A 13,358-nucleotide genomic window follows, 5' to 3' on the forward strand; every position below is an offset into this window, starting at 1 on the left:
TCTCTGCCCTCCTCCAATTCTGCCCTCTTGAGCATCGTCCATTTTAATCGCTCCACCATTGGCAGCTGTGCCTTCAGCTGCCTGGGCCCTAAGCTCTGGAATTCCCTCCCTAAACCTCTTTGCCTCTCTTTCCTCCTTAAAGACGTTCTTTAAAACCTACCTCTTTAACCAAGCTTTTGATCACCTGCCTTAACATCTCCCTGCCTGGCTCGGTGTCGAGCTTTCGTGAAGTGCTTCGGGCACTTTATTAAAGACACACACAGCAGAAACACATTAATCTGATGGGAGATCACTGACACACCAAGCCACGAATAGAGATATTAGGACAGGTGACTAAAAGCTTGGTCAAAGAGATAGATTTAAAGGAGCGTCTTAAAGTATAAGGGGGAGGTAGCGAGGCGGAGAGATTTGGGGAACATCAGAACTAGGAGCACTCACTTAGTGCCCAACAATCTATCGATCTCAGCCTTGAATATACCCAACGACTGAGCCTCCACAGCCCTCTGGGGCAGAGAATTCCAAAGATTCACCACCCTCTGGGTGAAGAAATTCCTCCTCATCTCAGTCCTAAATGGCCGCCCCATTATCCTGAGACTGTGACCCCTGGTTCTGGACTCCCCAGCCAGGGGAAACATCCTCCCTGCATCTACCCTGTCAATCCCCCTCAGAATCTTGTATGTTTTAATGAGATCACCTCTCATTCTTCTAAACTCCAGAGAGTATCGGCCCATTCTACACAATCTCTCCTCATAGGACAGCCCTCTCATCCCAGGAATCAATCTAGTGAACCTTTGTTGCACCTCCTCTAAGGCCTTAGGTACCGAGATCAAAACTGTGCACGGTACTCCAGGTGTGGTCTCACCAAAGCCCTATCTAATTGCAGCAAGACTTCCTCACTCTTATACTTCCACCCTGCCACCCCATTGCAATAAAGGCTAACATACCGTTTGCCTTCCTATTTGTTTGCTGTACCTACGTGTTAACTTTCTTGCTGTACCTACGTGTTAACTTTCTTGCTGTACCTACGTGTTAACTTTCTTGCTGTACCTACGTGTTAACTTTCTTGCTGTACCTACGTGTTAACTTTCTTGCTGTACCTGCGTGTTAACTTTCTTGCTGTACCTACGTGTTAACTTTCTTGCTGTACCTGCATGTTCTGGGAGGGAAATCCAGAGCTTGAGGCCTCGGCAGCTGATGGCACAGCCGCCAATGGTGGGGCGATGGAAATCAGGGATGTGCAAGAGGGCAGAATTGGAGGCGCGCGGAGATCTCAGAGGTTCACATGGCTGGGGGCTACATAGATAGGTACTGAATCTCTTCATTCTGGCAGTTGGGGGGTTGTTTCTGATGTCAATAATCCCCTCTCACCTTTGATGTGTGAATGGCCCATCATGCCTGCAAACCTCGTTTTACATATAAATCCATTCAGCAAATTTATTGATCAAATGATGAACACGTAAACAGACCATGGTCCAATCCTCCAGCTCTATATTGACAGGAGGAAGTCTGTTCTATAACTCGAGGACACGCTCTGAATGGTGGTAATCACAAGTAGACTTTTAGGGGTACGGTAGCAAATTGGTAATGTTACCGGACCAGTAATCCAGAGACCCGAGTTGAAATCCCACCACAGCAGCTGGGGGATTTAAATTCAGTTAATTAAATAAATCTGGAATTAAAAAGCTAGCATCAGTACCATGGTAAACACCCGGTGCTGTTTCGTAGCACCAGCCTGTGTAACCAAGGGAAAGAGAGAATGGAACATTACTGAGAGAGTGGAACATTACTGAGAGAGTGGAACATTACTGAGAGAGTGGAACATTACTGAGAGAGTGGAACATTACTGAGAGAGTGGAACATTACTGAGAGAGTGGAACATTACTGAGAGAGTGGAACATTACTGAGAGAGTGGAACATTACTGAGAGAATGGAACATTACTGAGAGAGTGGAACATTACTGAGAGAGTGGAACATTACTGAGAGAGTGGAACATTACTGAGAGAGTGGAACATTACTGAGAGAGTGGAACATTACTGAGAGAGTGGAACATTGCTGAGAGAGTGGAACATTACTGAGAGAGTGGAACATTACTGAGAGAGTGGAACATTACTGAGAGAGTGGAACATTACTGAGAGTGGAACATTATTGAGAGAGTGGAACATTACTGAGAGAGTGGAACATTACTGAGAGAGGAACATTACTGAGAGAGTGGAACATTACTGAGAGTGGAACATTACTGAGAGAGTGGAACATTACTGAGAGAGTGGAACATTACTGAGAGTGTGGAACATTACTGAGAGTGGAACATTACTGAGAGTGTGGAACATTACTGAGAGAGTGGAACATTACTGAGAGAGTGGAACGTTACTGAGAGAATGGAACATTACTGAGAGAGTGGAACATTACTGAGAGTGGAACATTACTGAGAGTGTGGAACATTACTGAGAGCGGAACATTACTGAGAGAATGGAACATTACTGAGAGAGTGGAACATTACTGAGAGAGTGGAACATTACTGAGAGAGTGGAACATTGCTGAGAGAGTGGAACATTACTGAGAGAGTGGAACATTACTGAGAGAGTGGAACATTACTGAGAGAGTGGAACATTACTGAGAGTGGAACATTATTGAGAGAGTGGAACATTACTGAGAGTGTGGAACATTACTGAGAGTGGAACATTACTGAGAGTGTGGAACATTACTGAGAGAGTGGAACATTACTGAGAGAGTGGAACATTACTGAGAGTGTGGAACATTACTGAGAGAGTGGAAAATTACTGAGAGAGTGGAACATTACTGAGAGAGTGGAACATTACTGAGAGAGTGGAACGTTACTGAGAGAATGGAACATTACTGAGAGAGTGGAACATTACTGAGAGTGGAACATTACTGAGAGTGTGGAACATTACTGAGAGTGGAACATTACTGAGAGAATGGAACATTACTGAGAGAATGGAACATTACTGAGAGAGTGGAACATTACTGAGAGAGTGGAACGTTACTGAGAGAGTGGAACATTACTGAGAGTGGAACATTACTGAGAGAGTGGAACATTACTGAGAGAGTGGAACATTACTGAGAGTGGAACATTACTGAGAGAATGGAACATTACTGAGAGAGTGGAACATTACTGAGAGAGTGGAACGTTACTGAGAGAATGGAACATTACTGAGAGAGTGGAACATTACTGAGAGTGGAACATTACTGAGAGTGTGGAACATTACTGAGAGTGGAACATTACTGAGAGAATGGAACATTACTGAGAGAGTGGAACATTACTGAGAGAATGGAACATTACTGAGAGAATGGAACATTATTGAGAGAGTGGAACATTACTGAGAGAGTGGAACATTACTGAGAGAGGAACATTACTGAGAGAGTGGAACATTACTGAGAGTGGAACATTACTGAGAGAGTGGAACATTACTGAGAGTGTGGAACATTACTGAGAGAGTGGAACGTTACTGAGAGAATGGAACATTACTGAGAGAGTGGAACATTACTGAGAGACTGGAACATTACTGAGAGAGTGGAACATTACTGAGAGTGGAACATTACTGAGAGAGTGGAACATTACTGAGAGAATGGAACATTACTGAGAGTGGAACATTACTGAGAGAGTGGAACATTAATGAGAGTAGAACATTACTGAGAGAGTGGAACATTACTGAGAGAGGAACATTACTGAGAGAGTGGAACATTACTGAGAGAGTGGAACATTACTGAGAGAGTGGAACATTACTGAGTGGAACATTACTGAGAGAGTGGAACATTACTGAGAGAGTGGAACATTACTGAGAGTGGAACATTACTGAGAGAGTGGAACATTACTGAGAGAGTGGAACATTACTGAGAGAGTGGAACATTACTGAGAGAGTGGAACATTAATGAGAGTAGAACATTACTGAGAGAGTGGAACATTACTGAGAGTGGAACATTACTGAGAGAGTGGAACATTACTGAGAGAGTGGAACATTACTGAGAGAGTGGAACATTAATGAGAGAATGGAACATTACTGAGAGAGTGGAACATTACTGAGAGAGTGGAACATTACTGAGAGAATGGAACATTACTGAGAGAATGGAACATTACTGAGAGAATGGAACATTACTGAGAGAGTGGAACATTACTGAGAGAGTGGAACATTACTGAGAGAGTGGAACATTACTGAGAGAGTGGAACATTACTGAGAATGGAACATTACTGAGAGAGTGGAACATTACTGAGAGAGTGGAACATTACTGAGAGAGTGGAACATTACTGAGAGAATGGAACATTACTGAGAGAGAGGAACATTACTGAGAGAGGAACATTACTGAGAGAGTGGAACATTACTGAGAGAATGGAACATTACTGAGAGAGTGGAACATTACTGAGAGAATGGAACATTACTGAGAGAATGGAACATTACTGAGAGAGTGGAACATCCCTGAGAGAGTGGAACATCCCTGAGAGAGTGGAGCATTACTGAGAGAGTGGAACATTACTGAGAGAGTGGAACATTACTGAGAGAGTGGAACATTACTGAGAGAGTGGAACATTACTGAGAGAGTGGAACATCCCTGAGAGAGTGGAACATTACTGAGAGTGGAACATTACTGAGAGAGTGGAACATTACTGAGAGTGGAACATTACTGAGAGAGCGGAACATTACTGAGAGAGTGGAGCATTACTGAGAGAATGGAACATTACTGAGAGAATGGAACATTACTGAGAGAGTGGAACATTCCTGAGAGAGTGGAACATTCCTGAGAGAGTGGAACATTCCTGAGAGAGTGGAACATTACTGAGAGAGTGGAACATTACTGAGAGAGTGGAACATTACTGAGAGAGTGGAACATTACTGAGAGATTGGAACATTCCTGAGAGAGTGGAACATTACTGAGAGAGTGGAACATTACTGAGAGAGTGGAACATTACTGAGAGAGTGGAACATTACTGAGAGAGTGGAACATTACTGAGAGAGTGGAACATTACTGAGAGAGTGGAACATTACTGAGAGAGTGGAACATTACTGAGAGAGTGGAGCATTACTGAGAGAGTGGAACATTACTGAGAGAGTGGAACATTACTGAGAGAGTGGAACATTACTGAGAGAGTGGAACATTACTGATAGAATGGAACATTACTGAGAGAGTGGAACATTACTGAGAGAGTGGAACATTACTGAGAGAGTGGAACATTACTGAGAGAGTGGAACATTACTGAGAGAGTGGAACATTACTGAGAGAGTGGAACATTACTGAGAGAGTGGAACATTACTGAGAGAGTGGAACATTGCTGAGAGAGTGGAACATTACTGAGAGAATGGAACATTACTGAGAGAGTGGAACATTGCTGAGAGAGTGGAACATTACTGAGAGAATGGAACATTACTGAGAGAGTGGAACATTACTGAGAGAGTGGAACATTACTGAGAGAGTGGAACATTACTGAGAGAGTGGAACATTACTGAGAGAGTGGAGCATTACTGAGAGAGTGGAACATTACTGAGAGAGTGGAACATTACTGAGAGAGTGGAACATTACTGAGAGAGTGGAACATTACTGAGAGAGTGGAACATTACTGAGAGAGTGGAACATTACTGAGAGAGTGGAACATTACTGAGAGAGTGGAACATTACTGAGAGAGTGGAACATTACTGAGAGAGTGGAACATTACTGAGAGAGTGGAACATTACTGAGAGTGGAACATTACTGAGAGTGGAACATTACTGAGAGAGTGGAACATTACTGAGAGAATGGAACATTACTGAGAGAGTGGAACATTACTGAGAGAATGGAACATTACTGAGAGAGTGGAACATTACTGAGAGTGGAACATTACTGAGAGAGTGGAACATTACTGAGAGTGGAACATTACTGAGAGAGTGGAACATTACTGAGAGTGGAACATTACTGAGAGAGTGGAACATTACTGAGAGTGGAACATTACTGAGAGTGGAACATTTCTGAGAGAGTGGAACATTACTGAGAGAGTGGAACATTACTGAGAGAGTGGAACATTACTGAGAGAGTGGAACATTACTGAGAGAATGGAACATTACTGAGAGAGTGGAACATTACTGAGAGAGTGGAACATTACTGAGAGAGTGGAACATTACTGAGAGAGTGGAACATTACTGAGAGAGTGGAACATTACTGAGAGAGTGGAACATTACTGAGAGAGTGGAACATTACTGAGAGAGTGGAACATTACTGAGAGAATGGAACATTACTGAGAGAGTGGAACATTACTGAGAGTGTGGAACATTACTGAGAGAATGGAACATTACTGAGAGAGTGGAACATTACTGAGAGAGTGGAACATTACTGAGAGAGTGGAACATTACTGAGAGAGTGGAACATTACTGAGAGAGTGGAACATTACTGAGAGAGTGGAACATTACTGAGAGTGTGGAACATTACTGAGAGAGTGGAACATTACTGAGAGAGTGGAACATTACTGAGAGAGTGGAACATTACTGAGAGTGGAACATTACTGAGAGAGTGGAACATTACTGAGAGTGGAACATTACTGAGAGTGGAACATTTCTGAGAGAGTGGAACATTACTGAGTGGGGTTATTATTGTCAGCAAGAATGGTACAAGGGACAGTCCATGAGCCCAGCCAGGGCTCAGAGCCCGAGTCAGACCAGAAGACTGTGACGCAGGAAGTCGGTGGATTATTAACCTCTTACCATGCAGGATGTTGGCAGAGAATTAACCTTTCAATGATCATGAAGCAGAAGAATCAGCCATTCGGAGTTTTGAATTGCATTACTGATTTAAAGGTTGTATGCATCGCTAGCTGTAAACTTGTACTGTTTTAATGTTAATAAAACTATTAGTTAGAAAAGTTTAAAGTCTTGTTTGATCTCACCTCTGATTACCCTAAAGAGTTAAGAGAGTAAAAACAAACACCTTACAGAGGAGAGTCCGGGATCTGTGGAAGGGAGGCTGAAGGCTTCCTGGAGGGGCCTGGATGAACATTCCTGCTCCTCCTGTCCCACAAGGAGTGGCAAAAAAATGCAGTTAGCTTCTGAAACCTGCATTTCACTGCCGGGTTTCCTGAGCCCTGGGAAAGCGGGCCGTCAACTATTAAATTTAAATCAGGCTCCCAATTGCCCGGTGGGAGCATAACTTAAATATGATAATGAAGTTTCCCGCCTCTCCACGGCGGGACACTTGCACGGCTTGAAATATGCCGGCATAAAAATGGTGGCAGGTGTGTCTCTTTAAAAATCTACCTCACTCCCGCAGGCAAGCAGAGGCACTCTGCCAGAAACTTCCAAAAAAAACACACCACACAACAAAAAGGTGAAGCTGTGTGGGTCCCTTTAACTGCCAACTACACAGAGACAGAGCTCCTACTGTCCCTTTAAGAATGAGTCAGGTGTTCAGATGCAGATTGCTAGGGGTGGGGAGAGGGAAGAGACAGTCCGGTCTCCTTGCTTATGATCATTAATGGCCGCGGCCTCTGTGTTTCTGTCCATTTGATTCATTGCCGCTCCGCCTCCATCTCACTGCGATCAGTGAAATCTCCAATTAAGGACCATCAATGGCAGCGACTATTGCCCAGAATGGCCCACGCGGAAGAATCCGCCCCAGTTCAGTCACAGGAGCGCAGGCGCGGGACAGGCTCTGCGCGGTCGGCGGGCGGAGCTGCAGGTTGGCGGGAGCGGGGTCGGGAGATTAATAAATTGCGGGTAGGCCGCGCCGCAGGGTTTATAAAGTTGGAGAACGGCCTCAGGCCCGAATGAGATCCCACGGCCCGGTCTGTGTTCCACCGGACGGCAGCGGTGAGGCTTTTTCTCGGTGACAGGCCTGGGCTATATGGGAATTCAAGGGGGGGAAAGGCGAGCCCGGTCGCCATCTTGGTAGAGGAAGGAGGGAGAGCACGGTTTTATTTGGATCAGAGCGCATGCGTGGCCATCTTGGTGCAGGAACAGAGTGTGGGCGGGGCTAAAGGGTCCCAGTGACCAGGAGAGACAATCATTGACTCACTGATTTTATTCTCACTCTGCACACAACGGGTGTAGAACTGAACCCAACCAGAGTAGAGGGAGGGAGAAAACTGGGAGTGGAGGAAAGAAATGTTGGAGATGGTGCGATGAGTTTGGATTTCATTCTCCCAGTTTCTCCGTCTCATGTGTTCTGACGATGTGACCTTCCATACTAGTGCATCCGATATCTCTTCCTTTTTCCTTAACCGAGGATTCCCCTCTACTGTGGTTGACACGGCCCTCGACCGTGTCCGTTCCATTTCCCACACTTCTGCTCTCACCCCTTCCCCTCCCTCCCAGAACCACGATAGAGTTCCCCTTGTCTTCACTTTTCACCCCACCAGCCTCCACATTCAACGGATCATCCTCCGCCATTTCCGCCACCTCCAGCGTGATCCCACCACCAAACATGTCTTCCCCTCCCCTTTCAGCATTCTGAAGGGACCACTCCCTCTGCAACATCCAGGTCCACTCCTCTATTACCCCCAACACCCCTTCCCCTGGCACCTTCCCGTGCAAGCACAGGAGATGCAACACCTGCCCTTTTACCTCCTCCCTTCCTACCATCCAGGGCCCCAAACACCCCTTCCAGGTGAAACAGCGATTTACTTGTACTTGCAATCTAGTATACTGTATTCGCTGCTCACGATGTGGTCTCCTCTACACTGGGGAGACCAAACACAGATTGGGTGACCACTTTGTGGAACACCTCCGTTCAGTCTGTAAGGGTGACCCCGAGCTTCCGGTCGCCTGTCACTTTAATTCCCCGCTCCACTCCTACTCTGACCTCGGCCTCTTACACTGTTCCAAGGAAGCGCAACGTAAGCTCGCGGAACAACACCTCATCTTTCGATTAGGCACTTTACAGCCTTCTGGACTCAACATCGAGTTCAACAATTTCAGGGGAGAGGGCAGGGAAGTGGACGTGAGTCTAGATTCAGATCAGCCATGATCCTATTGAATGGCGGAGCAGGCCCGAGGGGCCGTATGGCCTACTCCTGCTCCTATTTCTTATGTTCTTATGTAACCTCTGCCTCTATTTTTTCAGGCGGCTGCTGTTGATGATTCTGCCATTTGCAACATTTCACCACTCCTACCTTTCACCCTATCACAGACCGTCCCTTTTGTTCTTTCCTCCCCGGCCCCCTTTCCCTGCCCCTGCACCTGGTTAAAATCTGTTACATCTCTAACTTTCTCCAGTTCTGACTGATAGGGTAATCTGTAGGTTTGGATAACCTTTAAATGTATATTATAGTTGCGTTAGAAGCTATGCTATTAAAATGTAACTGTAACTGCAAGGTATGATGAGAAGCTTGACCAAAATCAGACCAAAGCATAGTGTCAGCATTTAACAGTAGCAGTAGTTGTAATAAAGTTTCTCCACGAAACCTTGAATCAGGAACAATGAACAAAGATAATGGTAACTGGAGATTGGATAAGATAAACAAAACTGCTGAAAGGCACCTTGGTTCCGGGACAGTTGAGATAGCGGGAAGCATCTGCCAAAGCCTACGTAACCAGTAATTAATGGTTGAACAATTATCGGTAGCAGATTGATTATGTATAAATATACTGCGACAACCATTGTAAATTTGAGAGACTTCGGTACGCTGAAGGCTCTCCCCTGCATGCTTGTAATAACGTTTCTCTCATATCACAGCCTACCCGTGACGCCGAGTGGTTTCTTTCCACAACAACTTGGCGTAGTCGGCAGGATCCGTTGCTAGTACCGAAACAAGGGCACCATTCCGGGACCAACAGACAAAGTGGGGTGAGTACGTTAATTTATACCACCCAGTAGTTAGGTCTGTGGGCACGGAGTGGTCCCTCGGACTATCAGGGATCTCGAACAATATGAGTCAGAACGGCTGTCATGTGAGAGAGAGAGAGAGGGCAACATTGCAAAGTGGTTGTGGTCGCCGACGGCCAGGTGAGGGCTGGGGGAGAGAGGTAAATGGATGTCTCTCTGGGGGTAGAAGACCCCCGCGATTTCTAAAAGAGTTAAGTTTCGCCGATGGCCAGGTGAGGGCCGGGGGAGAGATCTTAATGAGTGTCTCTCTGGGGGTAGAAGACCCCCGCGATTTCTAAAAGAGTTAAGTAGGTAAGATGGCCGAGGGAAAGCTGGGTCCTCAGGGATCCATAACGAAGTATTTGTCAAATAAACATGACAAGGTAATAAAAAGAATGGTAAAGGAAGGCTGGGATCCTGAATGGATTCCCAACCAGCAGAAAGACATGTGGAGGAAGGAGAGCAAGAATAAGGAGGAGAAAGCAATCGTGGTTTTTTGACAGGTCATAGAAACATAGAAGATAGGAGCAGGAGTAGGCCATTCGGCCCCTCGAGCCTGCTCCGCCATTCAATGAGATCATGGCTGATCATCCAAATTCAGTACCATGTCCCTGCCTTCTCCCCATATCCCTTGATCCCTTTAGCCTTAAGAAATATATCTAACTCCTTCTTGAATATATTTAATGAATTGGCCTCAACTGCCTTCTGTGGTAGAGAATTCCACAGGTTCACCAGTCTCTGGGTGAAGAAATTCCTCCTCATCTCTGTCCTAAATGGCTTACCCCTTATCCTTAGACTGTGACCCCTGGTTCTGGACTCCCCGGCCATCGGGAACATCCTTCCTGCATCTAGTCTGTCTAGTCCTGTTAAAATTTTATAAGTTTCAAGGAGATCCCCTCTCATTCTTGTAAACTCCATCGAGTATAAGCCCAATCGACCCAATCTCTTCTCATACGTCATTCCTGCCATCCCAGGTATCAGCCTGGTGAATCTTCGCTGCACTCCCTCCATGGCAAGAACATCCTTCCTCAGATAAGGCGACCAAAACTGCACACAATACTCAAGGTGTGGTCTCACCAAGGCCCTGTACAACTGCAGCAAGACATCCTTGTCCTTGAACTCAAACCCTCTCGCTACGAAGGCCAACATACCATTAGCCTTCTTAACCACCTTACTGCAACTGCTTGGGAAAATACGCCCCATTCTCCGGCCCCGGTGGCAGCTTGCACTATTGGACCAGAGGAAGTAAACATGGTGCAACAGCACAAAGATACATCAAAAGAAGAGAGAGAGGTATGGGAGAGTCATGGGGCAAAGGAAGATGTGACTGGGGTATGGGAGAGTCACGGGGCAAAGGAAGATGTGACTGGGGCATGGGAGAGTCACGGGGCAAAGGAAAATGTGACTGGGGTATGGGAGAGTCACGGGGCAAAGGAAGATGTGTCGGGTATGGGAGACTCACGGGGCAAAGGAAGATGTGACTGGGGTATGGGAGAGTCACGGGGCAAAGGAAGATGTGACTGGGGCATGGGAGAGTCACGGGGCAAAGGAAGATGTGACTGGGGCATGGGAGAGACAAGGGGCAAAGGAAGATGTGACTGGGGTATGGGAGAGTCATGGGGCAAAGGAAGATGTGACGGGTATGGGAGAGACATGGGGCAAAGGAAGATGTGACTGGGGTATGGGAGAGTCACGGGAAAAGGAAGATGTGACGGGTATGGGAGAGTCACGGGACAAAGGAAGATGTGACTGGGGTATGGGAGAGTCATGGGGCAAAGGAAGATGTGACGGGTATGGGAGAGTCACGGGGCAAATGAAGATGTGACTGGGGTATGGGAGAGTCACGGGAAAAGGAAGATGTGACTGGGGTATGGGAGAGTCACGGGACAAAGGAAGATGTGACTGGGGTATGGGAGAGTCACGGGAAAAGGAAGATGTGACTGGGGTATGGGAGAGTCACGGGGCAAATGAAGATGTGACTGGGGTATGGGAGAGTCACGGGGCAAAGGAAGATGTGACTGGGGTATGGGAGAATCACGGGGCAAAGGAAGATGTGACTGGGGTATGGGAGAGTCACGGGGCAAAGGAAATGTGACTGGGGTATGAGAGAATCACGGGGCAAAGAAAAATGTGACTGGAGTATGGGAGAGTCACGGGGCAAAGGAAGATGTGACTGGGGTATGGGAGGGACATGGGGCAAAGGAAGATGTGACTGGAGTATGGGAGAGTCACGGGGCAAAGGAAGATGTGACTGGGGTATGGGAGAATCACGGGGCAAAGGAAGATGTGACTGGGGTATGGGAGGGAAATGGGGCAAAGGAAGATGTGACTGGAATATGGGAGAGTAAAGGGGCAAAGGGAGATGTGACTGGGGTATGGGAGAATCACGGGGCAAAGGAAGATGTGACTGGGGTATGGGAGAGACATGGGTCAAAGGAAGATGTGACTGGGGTATGGGAGAGTAACGGGGCAAAGGAAGATGTGTCTGGGGTATGGGAGAGTCACGGGGCAAAGGAAGATGTGTCTGGGGTATGGGTGAGACAAGGGGCAAAGGAAGATGTGAGGGTATGGGAGAGTCACGGGGCAAAGGAAGATGTGACTGGGGTATGGGACTGTCACGGGGCAAAGGAAGATGTGACTGGGGTATGGGAGAGTCACGGGGCAAACGAAGATGGGACTGGGGTATGGAAGAATCACGGGGCAAAGGAAGATGTGACTGGGGTATGGGAGAGTAACGGGGCAAAGGAAGATGTGTCTGGGGTATGGGAGAGTCATGGGGCAAAGGAAGGTGTGACGGGGTATGGGAGAGTCAGGGGGCAAAGGAAGATGTGACTGGCGTATGGGACAGTCATGGGGCAAAGGAAGATGTGACTGGGGTGTGGGAGAGACATGGGGCAAAGGAAGATGTGACTGGTGTATCGGAGAGTCATGGGGCAAAGGAAGATGTGACTGTGGCATGGGAGAGACATGGGGCAAAGGAAGATGTGACTGGTGTATCGGAGAGTCATGGGGCAAAGGAAGATGTGACTGTGGCATGGGAGAGACATGGGGCAAAGGAAGATGTGACTGGTGTATCGGAGAGTCATGGGGCAAAGGAAGATGTGACTGTGGCATGGGAGAGACATGGGGCAAAGGAAGATGTGACTGGTGTATCGGAGAGTCATGGGGCAAAGGAAGATGTGACTGTGGCATGGGAGAGTCACGGGGCAAAGGAAGATGTGACAGGGGTATGGGAGAGTCACGGGGCAGAGGGAGATGTTACTGGGGTATGGGAGAGTCATGGGGCAAAGGAAGATGTGACGGGTATGGGAGAGTCACGGGGCAAAGGAAGATGTGACTGGGGTATGGGAGAGTCATGGGGCAAGGGAAGATGTGACGGGTTTGGGAGTGTCACGGGGCAAAGGAAGATGTGACTGGGGTATGGGAGAGTAATGGGGCTAAGTAAGATGTGATGGGTATGGGAGAGTCACGGGGCAAAGGAAGCTTTTGACTGGGGTATGGGAGAGTCACGGGGCAAAGGGAGATGTGACTGTGGTATGGGAGAGTCACGGTGCAAAGGAAGATGTGACTGGGGTATGGGAGAG

This window comes from Somniosus microcephalus, chromosome 4 (assembly GCF_052327205.1).
Source record: "Somniosus microcephalus isolate GS21.2 chromosome 4, FLI_Smic_1.0, whole genome shotgun sequence".
Classification (NCBI taxonomy): domain Eukaryota; kingdom Metazoa; phylum Chordata; class Chondrichthyes; order Squaliformes; family Somniosidae; genus Somniosus; species Somniosus microcephalus.